The following is a 12,248-nucleotide window of genomic DNA, read 5'->3' as shown; positions in this document are numbered from 1 at the left end:
TTGGAGGTTGATTTTTTGCCTTTCCAGACCTTCTACATTTAAATCTTTCCATTATTACTTACCTCTGTTTTTGATCCAAACTGTTGAATGCTTCTTTTTATTTCTCACTTTGTCAGGATTGAGTTATCTACACCAACTTTACAAACAAATCTATGAACATCTTTATCACCTTGGTCACTTTGTTAAACATGAGGTTTTAATGCCACAATTAAATTTCCATTCAGTAGTCTCATCAGTAAAACCAACACTATAATACCTGCAGAAAAATGTGCCATATTAAATTCTTGTTTATGAATTTAGCATTGACTTCTCACCCTGACATATGGCTGAAAACTACAAGCCTCCTACTTTGTTAATGAATGGCTCTGAGGTCACGAAGCAAAACACTATTACCGAAATATTAATTTTCTTATGACTATAATTAAGATTTATGATGCAAATGCCTGGGTTTCAGCTCCGTTTTATTATTAACTTATTAATATAATACTGCATCACTGTGATTAGACAAAATGAAGATTTTCATTTTCACGATTAGCAAACAGAAGGCTCTTGATTTGCATTTCTTTTATCACCTTTATATGATTTTCTTCTCTGTTGTTAGAGTGGAATATTTCATATTAATATTTTCTATTTTTCATTCATTGAGAGTATTTACCATCTCATTACAGTTGAAGAAACAGGAAATAAACTTTCATTTCTAATTTGATCAGAGGAAAGAGTATGAAATGTTTTAAGGATATATATATATATATTTTTTTTTTTTCTTGGAAAAGGAGAGAAGCTTCCAGTTATGTTTTGCCTGTCTTTTTCAAATTGCATAATTTGACCATTGCACACTAAAACCCAACAGGCATGGGAGATAACATTGACAACTAGTTTTCAATATGTGGTCTGAAACATTTTCAAAAAGCAACTGAGAAAAGCAAATTTGTTTTCTGCAGATTTAAATTAACCATTCAGGCGTCTGCACTGCTATTACAAATTTTGCTGGATATTTTGGAACCCCAGGAAGACTACACATCAGTGATGTGAACAGACTGAGTGCTACATGTTAAAAGGTTGGGCTGAAAACCTTCAGTTGAGTAAAATCAATCAATTTCAACACTACATTTGACAGCACCAAGATTCTAGATTTTGTATGCATTATTTTATTATTAAAACAAACAAATAAACAAACGTATGAAGGAGATCACAGAAGTAAAAAATGAAGTCTTCCTGTTGCTCGGTAAGCAGAGGCTGTGCTGATAACTTCAAATTATTTCTGAGAATGGCAGGGAGGAATCCTTAGTGCAGGATCTTAGTCCAGTCCAGTCCATCACTTTGCCACCAGCAGTGCATGTTCTCTATCAAAAGCTTCATATCTCTGTACCTGATGAAAAACCAAAAATGTCTGTAAATTAAACACAGACTTTTCAGCCTGATTTGGGAAGATGACAATTAAGTAGGTGCCAAATATCCTTTATATTTCATAAAAGAGGTTTAGGAAGCCCTAAGTCAATCCCTGCAGAAAGGAGTGTTATAGAGAAGAGGGTAAGCTTTTTATCTTCTTCACAGTGAGATGAAGACATCAGGTTGGGTAAGGGGAAACCCAGGAGACATCTAAGCCCACATGCACACAGATTTACAATAAACTTGAGGGATGAAAGTGACAAAATATTATTTCCCAGCAGCATGTAACAAATCCCTGGGTTCATGCAGCTTCAGATACACTTCCCAAGCAAAATAAATTAATAAATAGATAGATAGATAGATAGATAAAGTCAGAAAATCTGACTGCAATATCAGTGAAAGTGAAGCATTACTGGACCTGGTGCTAACCAATGTGGATGAACTCATTAAAGAGTGTAAGACTGGAGGCAGTCTGGGCTGCAGCAGCCATGCTACTGTAGAGTTATACTCTACAGTTGATCACTGTACTGTGATCTCAAGGAATATGGGCCTGGCAAAGAGCAAAGTCAGGACCCTGAACTTTAGAAGAGTCAATTTCCATCCATATAAGGACCTAGCGAATGAGTTCCCCTGGGACACTGTCCTTAGGGACAGAGGAAGTGATCAGAGCTGGAAACTCTTTAAGAACTCTTTTCTTAGAGTGCAAGGGCCCTCCATCCCCATGCATAAGAAAGCAAGCAGGGAAGGCTGGAAACCGGCATGGCTGAGCAAGGATCTGCTGGTGAAATTGACGGATTTACCTGCTTCATCCAGTGACAGTCGTGTATTCCACCAGGCCTCTCACTGCTATGCCAAACTAGATTATATCTCAGGGCAAGCTCTGGGCCAGTGAGTGGACAAAATGCCATTTAAATCAATGGACCTGCATCTATTTATAAACCTTTAATATAACAAAAGATTATTCTTTACCCATTTAGCCCTAGAAAAAATAACCACAGTATGAGGGAACTTCTACTGGCTCAGGCTCTTATTGTAATCTAAAGTCAGAGCAGAATCCTAGAGAGCCAATTGATTGCTTCAATGCAGTAACAGCTAGTATATTCAGGCCATCAGTCTTGCAATAATTGTGTTCAGTTTTTAAGTGCTTGTAATTTAGCACTAGCAGAGCCAGGAAAACAAATATCTCTGATTTCTGTGAGAGGTTCCAGGACATTTCAGACAAACCATCCACAAATACCTCACAAATGTTAGCAAATGATATATTGTTTCACATGCTGTAGCAAGATGGCTTGAGAAGAGATGCTAAAAATGTAAATTGCAGATCCCAGGACTGCAGCCTGGGAGGACTAGTACTTGGAAATGTTCTCACTTTTCACATCACTAACTTCTCTGTGTTCCCATGACACACACCCCATCAGTTCTTGGTACTGCCTTTAGATGAAGAATTTAAAAGAACATATACCTGAAGAAAAATATGAGAAAATATGAGCACAGACAGCATTGACAGAAGTGACAGACAGAAGTTGGCTGGTCTCCTATATTCTGTGCCATGCACAGATTAAATCCTCTCATGAGCAAAAAGGGAGGGCATTTTATGGATGCATGTTTATATTTGGATTTTGATCCTTCACTTCTCTTGCATACATTACTTAGAGTCCAGTAACTTCCCTAGAAAGCTTCAAAAAACAGGAGGTAATTTCCACCCATGCAAATGCATAATTACATGCCATGATTTTTAAGCCTGTGGCGCAATTATTACTCTTTGTAAGGAAGAGTATGATATGACTCATTATCTTTGAGCTTGCAGAGTCTGCAACAGTATGAAAGCCACTGTATAAAACTCAAGAGATAGTTACAGCATTTAGGTGGTAAATTGTACAGTTGAATGAGCACATAAAAATACTTTTTGAAGTAAGATTTTGCAAGAAGCATTAATGTCATTCAATTAGGTTTTTGGGGAAAAACAATCTAATTACATTGATCCCAGAATGTTTATCTAACATTGTATCATAACCCATAAAATTCATTTGGTTTCAATCTACGTAGTATGGAAATCTAGATAATATTATTTCTTTTCAAATAGGCATGATCTGAGCATCTGGACAACCAATTTAATTTTATGATGTTCTGTGTGATAAAGCAAGAAATTTTCAGGATGCATAAGGGCCGTAATATGTTGGTCCACATATTTTTAATGATTTTTTTTCTTTCACATATTGTTCGCTACAAATTGATGGCTCAGATTGGTTGAACGAATCCTGCAACACTCACTGTTGCACTTGTCCTCTCTGAGACAGGGTTCAAAATAATGATTTTTTTTTGGAGATCTGTGCACAAATTATTAATAATAAAGTATTTGAAGCAAACTGTGGCATACTAAGGATTTTTTTCAGATAATGTTATCTCCTATTGAACTGCAGAATCAGATCCTTCTCTGATAAATTGATGAAATGATTTTAGATGAAATGACCAACCTATTTTCTGCTGTTATGCTGTTATACTTTCATGGTGACCTCCAACTACCAGAGTGGATGTCACCTGATTTGCTTTGGTTCTTAGGATGGGTGACTAAATAGCAGCCATAGGTTCGACTCCATTTTCTGGCTGTTTTAGAGAAAAGTCAGCTAAATTTTTCCCAGATGAGTGCCATAATCTCTGGGCTGTTGAGTCTCTCCCATCCCATTCTTCTTCAGATAAACCAATGTGTCATTATATCCTGCAAAAGAGGGGACAAGTGAACCCTACCCCAGAAGAAGTGGTAGCCTTCTGAATAAAGAAGTACCACTTGGGGTATAGGTTCACTTCCCCTAGGCAAGGAAGGAAATTGAACAAAGGTTTCATTTCAGCCAAAATTATTCAGAGAATTCCACCCACATTTGCGAATATAGGATTCAACAAACTCATTTCACTCCTTCCTGCTCCATTACCGCGAGGTGCTGTGAGAACGTCTTTTCAAACTCTCTGGCATCCCACACCTTTTGCAAGGTATTGAGTAATGCCACTCCAGATGAGTGTTATGCAGGCAGAACACCTTTCTTTCCATGCTGATGTTGCCTCTGGCGATAACATATCACTCAAACAGTGTGATGGCTGGCTGTAGCATAGAAGCCTATAAAAAAATAACTTCTAACTAGTGATATATTCACATTAAACATTGAGAGGCTGTCTCTGGGTAAATAATAAATTAGTTAATTTTACCCATGCACTTAGCAACTAAGAATATTATGCTATTTCTTTATTTTTAAGAAACATAAACATAACAGAAATATGTAATTAAAATCAGTAAGATACATTTGTCAGTCTTAAAATTAGCATATTAAACAAACATTTACTTGTAACTTCATAGATTATTGTAAGCAATTAAATCCCCAAATTGTATATTAAGCAGTTTACATAGCAGTGTTTCATTGCTGAGGCAAGCAATAATGCCAGGAATTTTTTGGAGTCACATCTGAAGTATTAATGTAAATAAGATGTTAAAAAGATGATTTTCTATTGAAAAATTTTTACATGATAGATGTAGTACCACATTCACGTTCACATTTTGTTTTTCATAGGACTGCTCTCAGAAAACTTGTCAAAGTTAATATAAAATATTCCCGCATCTGGCTCCTAATCATACCATACTAAGCCTGTGTAATTAATTCTAGTTGATATATGGGGTAGTATATATAGTTTGCAGTAATGAAAAATGACTTGCATGAGAATGCCATTGTAAATGCTCCCTTTGGGTGATTCAGGTTGTAATGAACATGCTGTTGTGCAGCAATACATGTAAAACATCACCCACAACAATGGAGATGTTTGGCTGGAACTACTCTGACCATAAAACTGCTCAGTTTGCTTAGGTAAATAGCAGTAGCTACAGCTGGGACCATCAGAAGGTATAGACCCCTCGCAACTACATACTTCTTTAATTTCACTTTCAGAAGGTTAATCAAGGCAGAGAATATCAGTAAAAAAAAAAAAAAAAAAAGTCAGAATATCAGTAAAAAAAACTGTCAGAATATCAGTAAAAAATGCCAAAAATCAGCAAAACAGGAGCTAAGATAAAATTAGTACCATATCTTTCATTCTTGTATTCAGAAAACATGGCACACTTTTGAAGACTATTCTTTTATCTTTCAGCATCTCTAATAGCACAGGCAGCTGTAAAAAAATCACTTTCAGACCTAACCAGGGCTCATTCCTCACATCCTGCTTGACCATATCTCTACAGATAGCACCTGGTTGATAGTCTTTGTTGAAACCAGTCAGACTTGGTCACATAGACTACTAGCACTCTTTCTGATTTTTAACTGTGCTCAATAAGGTCTCTGCCTCACTTAAATGAAGGCAGGTAACAGGCTTTCAAAAACAGTAAAAAGCACATACCAATTAATCCCTTTCTGTCAAAGTAGACTCACTCAGGTTTCAGACTAAATATTTGTAAACCTGGAAGTTGCAGTGATCCCTGTTCTGTTAGTCTACCTTGTGTATCTGATGGGATCAGCACTGCATGGAGAAAATGCACAATCATGCAACTCCATCCAATATCACACTGTATCCACAGTTCAGGATAAATTCAAGTGACATAAGCAACTTTCATGCTTGCCATTTTACTTTATTTCCTAAGCTTTCTCTTAAAGGAAAAGGAATAAGGAAATTGCTTTTTCAGGCACTGTTTTATGACTCAGAAACACGTTAGCACAAACAGCTGCCATTGCAGCTGGAGAACCGACTGCATTAACAAGGAGGCTCTCAAAAGGAGGACAGAACTGGCCCCAGGGTAAAGAGAGACTTCACTCACTGCCCTTTTTCAGGTCTGCTTAAAATTTTGGGAGGCAAAAACTTGCAGGGGCCTTGGCAGGTAAGAAAGTGCAATAGGTTTTTGGCCCCAGAGTCTTATAGTGATATTTCTTGTCCACAAAGGGGTCTCAAAGAGTTGTAAACCACTGAAGTATATATAACATTCAATACTGTATTGAAAGTTGAACTTCCATAGCCTGAGCTTATTCTAGAAAATAGTACACCTATTATTAACATATGAGGTATAAGTATCTTGCAAAGAGAAAGCTGAAAGAATACTGTACACAAAAGTTCTCGCTAACTCATTATAGATTGAGACCATCTTTAATAAAAGTGTATGTGGCTATGGTGGTATCCCTCTCAGATTATTAGATAGCAGTCCTCAGAATGACTCTTTGCACATTCTGGATATTGTCATCTTTAAAACTACAAACTGAATGACCACATGTAATAAAAAGACATTTTGAATCTTCTGTATGTTCAGTAATCATCGCCTCTGTGGTAAAAGCAAAAACCAACACAAAATACAGCCAGGATTTACTCCAGATCAAATCCAATACATTTAAACTGAAACTGTAAAAACTAAAAATCTTGCCTCCTCTTGTTCTATTTTTTTTTCCACTTCCAAAAGAATGCTTTAAGGATTACATTATTTTGCAATATATTTAGACATATTTATGCATGGCTCTCATAGCAGGATCTGGAGTTGATATAAACACAAGCTCCCAAAGATCTGCTTCTCTGTCTAGTATTTCAACTATTCATATTAGATTATCAAATATATTTTGAATGATAAAGACGCATCTAAGTGAAGTTGGCATCATGGTGAAGTCCTACAGCTTCTTTGCTGCTAGGAGTAATAAATTAAATATTCCAATTTGTTGTTTATGAATGTTAATAAACATTGCGAGAGATGAGAAACAGAGATTGTGAGGATTGTTCTTCTCTCACTAAATTGAAACAAACAAAAATGAGCACACTTCCACAGAAACTGAGTCAGTTTATAGCAAACAAATGTTGTCTACTTGAAACATAATTTATATAGATTTATTATACAAAAGTAGTTTTTTTTTCACCTTACTATTCAGTTAACCACCTCTTTCCTTCCCCCAGCAAGAAAAGATAATACAAACATTTGAACATCCAGTTCAGATACAGTCCAAATCTATATAACTGATATGAGGGAAATTTGACCATTCAGGAGTACTGTGACCAAGATGTAAGACCTCCTGCTCTTCACGAGCGTGTTAGATTCAAAGGCATTGGTCCGCACCAGTATCTTCACCCAAACCTTCCTCCTCCCAGTTCTGCAGCGCTTGACGCTCCAATTACCTGTGTTATGAGGCTCCCACTCGATGAGTGGGTGGACTTGAACGTTGAGAAGAGAAAGTCGTGCATGTTCGGAAAGTTTCGACGTTCCCAGCAAGCCCTTCCTGTGAGAAAACGCATACTATTTAAATATCAGACAGTAATAGTAGGGAGATGTTCCCATGTGCAAAATGTCATGAGAAGTCAAGATCTATTTTGGAGTAAAGAAATTATGGGTTGTCTTCACCGGGTAGACGAAGACAAATTCTAACAGCTCCACAGAGCCCAAAATATACATAACAAATTAAAATTATATTGTACTGGAAAGTAGCTCGACACAGGATTTTGAAAAGGCTTCGTCACTCCATCATCAATGGATCGAGTTTGCAGAAGGTGTAAAGTTAATACAAAACTAAATAGAACAATTGATCAGGTCTTGGTCTCAGTTCTAAAGATGGAAATGGAAGCAGATTTTCCAAATTTTTACTTTCTGCTGAAGTTAAATGCTCAGAAAAGGATTTGGCCCTGGTGTTAGAGCCACCTTAACGTACAAGGACAATATAGTTTTGTACCATTTTTCTGTGATTTATTTTAAGGAAAAAAAACCAACACTATGGGTATAGTTTTGCAGTCTTTTCTGACAACACATTTTGTCAAAAAAAAAAATACTAGTAAAATACTAATAATGAAATACTGATGAAATATTGCTGTAATACTAATATTCAAAACAAATATTTTCAGACTAAGTCTCATTCCAGCTTTCTGTTCAGTAATTGCTTGTATGCTCTCCATTAGTCAGATGCTGTTGTACACTAGTTTTATGCTTGTTTTTTGTTTGTTTGTTTGCTTATTTAATGGGTCTGAATATATTGCAAGTACAAGGAAAGGTTGTTCAACCCGCCCTCTGAGGACACCAGATTATTATCCTAATAATTCTCTCTGACAGTAAGTAGCTAAACATTATCTATTAACTTCAGGCTTTCTCTTTCTTGCCTGATTATTTCTAAAGTTTGTATCTTTCTCAAAAACACAAATTCAGGATAACTGTTGTATTTAGGCTGAACACTAAGCCCCCCAATTTATTTATTTTTTTGTATAAACAGACTATTTTAGCTTTATTGTATGAAGTAAAGCAATGAAAAAAAAGGAATATGTCAGTACAGTCATCTACATGCCAAAGTTTTGAATTTAACTTTAGTATTAAAACATGAATGTGGATATTTCATCTTAGTTTAAAATCATTTCCTCTGAGGTTTTGATGACTGTAAATGCAAATTTAGGTCAAACAAAATATGTGGCTGTTAGATGATTTAACAGAATCATTATGATACAGATTGCTGTGGGATACAACACATTCCTTATCATAAGCTTTAATCCTTTATGTGTGCTCACCATCTGCCAGGACTCACAAAATTCTCACACATCTGTTGATCACTGACTGATCTATATTTTCATGCAAGTGGAAATATGTACTGCAAGGGGCTCTGACAAGTCCCGCGGCTCACCCTGCATGTTCCACACATGCAGAATGAATCTGTCACATGCAGTGACTTCAGCACTAGTAATAATAATAATAATAATAATTAATAATAAAACAAACCAAAATAAAAAAGTCTTAGGCCAGACACTAAATTAATGAATATCCCACCACCACCACCAAGTCATTTTCACCACACCACGGCAACTTGCTAATGAGCCAATAATGAAAGTAACAGTTGCTCAATATTCAGTTTGGAATCCTTACTACTGCAATTGTTATAGATGTGGATAAATTTTATATGACAATCTCTTTGTGTTACATTCTGTGTTTTTTTTTGTTTGTTTGTTTGAACTCTCTTCTTTAGCAATAACAAAAGAAGAGATCAGTCATCTTGAAAGTATCTTAAAATTATTCACTAACAACGCTATAGATTATTTTTCCATGTGCTCAGGATTTGATTATATGTCCACCAGTTAGTGTGAACACTTTGGAAAAGAATGAAAGACATGCTATGCTACAACAATTTTGAGGGTTGATCTTGAATATTCAAGTGCTTATTATAATATATTGTTTAGAGCTGTCTGAGATAATTTTGATGGATGTTCACAGAAGCATGAGAAAATTACTGGAAAGAGTCCAGCTGAAACAAATAATGCAAGATTCTTTAAATGTGTAGCACTGAGTTGAATTCCAAGACTGAGATGTTTCTGAAACGTGCACACACCCACTCACCCTTAAAGGAACATTAATAAGCACCTCTATCCTAGCTGACAGCAGCCAAACAGTCTCAATTGCAAACCACCCCCAATTACATTAACAGAAACATGAGTAATCCATACTAAAGAATGCATATGAGTCAGTAACGATGTGAATTTATACAGTGGCTCCCTAAAATAGTGACCTTTAGTTCATGAACTAAGTTTGCTACATCCATTATAATTTTGTTTTAAATCCACAGTCCCATTGTTATAGTTCAACCTTGTCAGCCTAGACAGTGCATGACTATGTCAGCGCTACAAAAACCAGAACCAGCAGATCTCTATTTTTGACCAGAGGATTCAATTTTACATAACATTAGAAGTTTTTAACCGTACGGGGACTGCAGATTGAAACACATCAATATAATACAGGATAATTGTATAAACACCATTAACCTTAGCTAGGAATGGTGAAAGATGAGGCGGAGGTATACAAGAAGCTATTTTAGTAGCACTCTTGGGTCAATGTCTGCAACATGCCCTGCTAGAGCTAGAAACATGTCATCCAAACCCTTATGTAAATGTATCAAATTCTGATTTAAAGAATGAGGGATTTTGACTGTGCTACTACACTACAAAGATTGAAAGAATTTTCTCTTTTTATTTATGGCAGCTTTGTACCTATTTGTTCTTGAAATAACATCTGAAGATACATGCAGGTCTTTTCTATGCCGATTATTGCAAACTACAAGTACCTGATTTCTTTGTGGGATTAATTCCTCAGAGCATGACCTGCAATTTGTTTTTTAATATGCCAGCTCTCACAGCTGCCTAGTTCTTTCTGTACTGTATTTTGATTCTCTGTCTATTGATAAAACTTCCATTTCTGTTACCAGAATATTTTGTTAGCACACACATACCAGACTTTCAGTGAAAATATCAAATAATATCCTTGAAATGTCATCCATTCTTCCATATAACTGTAATTTTCTTCTTCAGCCTGTTCCTTGCTCAACATTTGCACTGTTCCTCAGCTGCCCAAAATATTTAGCAGACAATTCTGAAATTGTTGTTGTACCTGATTTTATATAATCACATCAAAAAGGAATAAATTGCAAATATGTAACATCTGCAGAAGAAACAGAATTAGGAGGAATTACAAGCAGTACTGAGACTGGAGAAATATAATGATCTCCTATTCAGTTCCCATGCAAACATCCCGTGAATGAACAGATTTACAATGCTTAGAGTGAAGTTGCTCTGAAACTCTGAATATTAAAATATCACAGTGAAAGCTGCTGAGGACTTCAATCAATCTCTACCAATTCACTGACATTTCATGTGCCTACTCAAAAATACCCTTGTATACAAACAAAACAATGAAAAACTCTTTGGGCACCTGAGGAAAAAAAAAAAAAAAGAAAGAAAAAAAAAGAGAGAGAGGAAAAAAAAAAAACAGATTCAGAACTGTAAATAGAGGAACTCTATAAATAGAGGTTCCAGGTAGCACTAGGACTTATGGGATCGCTCAGACTGTTCTCCATAAAATATGCTGGCCAGCTCACCGTGCATGTAAACCACAAATCGCAGCTTCCCACTGACAGTCTTTTTCCTGAGATGCACTTGACGCAGAAAATGGCTTAGGATCACAGTCAGGCTAGTCCTAAACCTTTAAAGTCCTTTAAAGCCGCCAGGCTGCATCCTGACTTGTTGAACTGCACAGTCACGAGTAAGCAGAAAAACAGCAACTGGTGAGGCAGCAGTTGCTGCAAAATGACTAACCAAGATTCCTGGCTATGTAAACTCATATATAGAGTAGCTTTGAAAATAGCCTACCATATTAAGAGATATCTTACTGGACTATTTCTGAAATAATCCACACATTTCATATCGCAGCTTCAATTCCAGTATCTGAAGTTCCTTCTTTGAAAATATTTTGAATTAAAGGCAAAGCTGGCAAAGTAAATAGTCCTAAACTCAACCCAATTTTTCATATTCCATAAATGGAATGTTAAAATATATCTCTTTTGAAAAATCTGAAAAAGTTAATTAATTTTGCCAAGCAATTATTTTATTAAATCCTATAATAGATAGTGCCCCGTTTTTATTAGTAGTAATTATAGTGTACTACCATTCTTCACAATAAAAATATCATTACTTTATTATAGAAATGCCTTGCATATGACTGTGAGGAAGCTTGTTTGTTTAAAAAAAAAAAAATGATTTTTAACATCTGACTCAATCAATGTATTTTCTTAATGAAATTGAAATGCCAGTCATTACATCCCAGGATAACAAGTAATTTTGAGTTAATTGAAATGAGAGTTTTCATTTCATTTTTGCATTAATAGTCCTCAAATTATAATTAAAGCTTAGGTCAACTTTGATACAACAATGCCTCAATAGTATGAAATTTTTCTTGAGGAATCCTGAATATCCATATATGCTTGGCCTTGCACCAAATGTCTCCCTTGTTATCCATTATGTCCTGATTAGGACTGAACACCTGCTCTTCTCATTGCTTGTCATGTGAACTGTGTGTGCCCTGTACTTTCCAGTATCAAGCCCTCAAAGGACTGTACTGG

The 12,248-nt window shown here is 35.8% G+C and overlaps 1 long non-coding RNA gene across 2 annotated transcripts in view; it reads right to left on the bottom strand.

Moving 5' to 3' along the window:
- Window positions 1-805: 805 nt before the first annotated feature.
- The window catches only part of LOC310899459, an 83,671-nt gene continuing 72,228 nt past the window's right edge, over window positions 806-12,248 (bottom strand). For both annotated transcript variants that reach the window (XR_014584292.1, XR_014584293.1), the window contains exons 2-3: window positions 7,510-7,610; window positions 806-1,369 (exon numbers count right to left, since the gene is read on the bottom strand). This is a non-coding gene — a long non-coding RNA (uncharacterized lncRNA). The remainder of the gene's footprint in view (window positions 1,370-7,509; window positions 7,611-12,248) is intronic.

The sequence above is a fragment of the Anser anser genome (assembly GCF_964211835.1).
Source record: "Anser anser genome assembly, chromosome: 4".
In the NCBI taxonomy this organism is placed as follows: domain Eukaryota; kingdom Metazoa; phylum Chordata; class Aves; order Anseriformes; family Anatidae; genus Anser; species Anser anser.
Note: the sequence above shows the minus strand (reverse complement) of the source record. Positions and strands in the feature narration are given on the sequence as shown.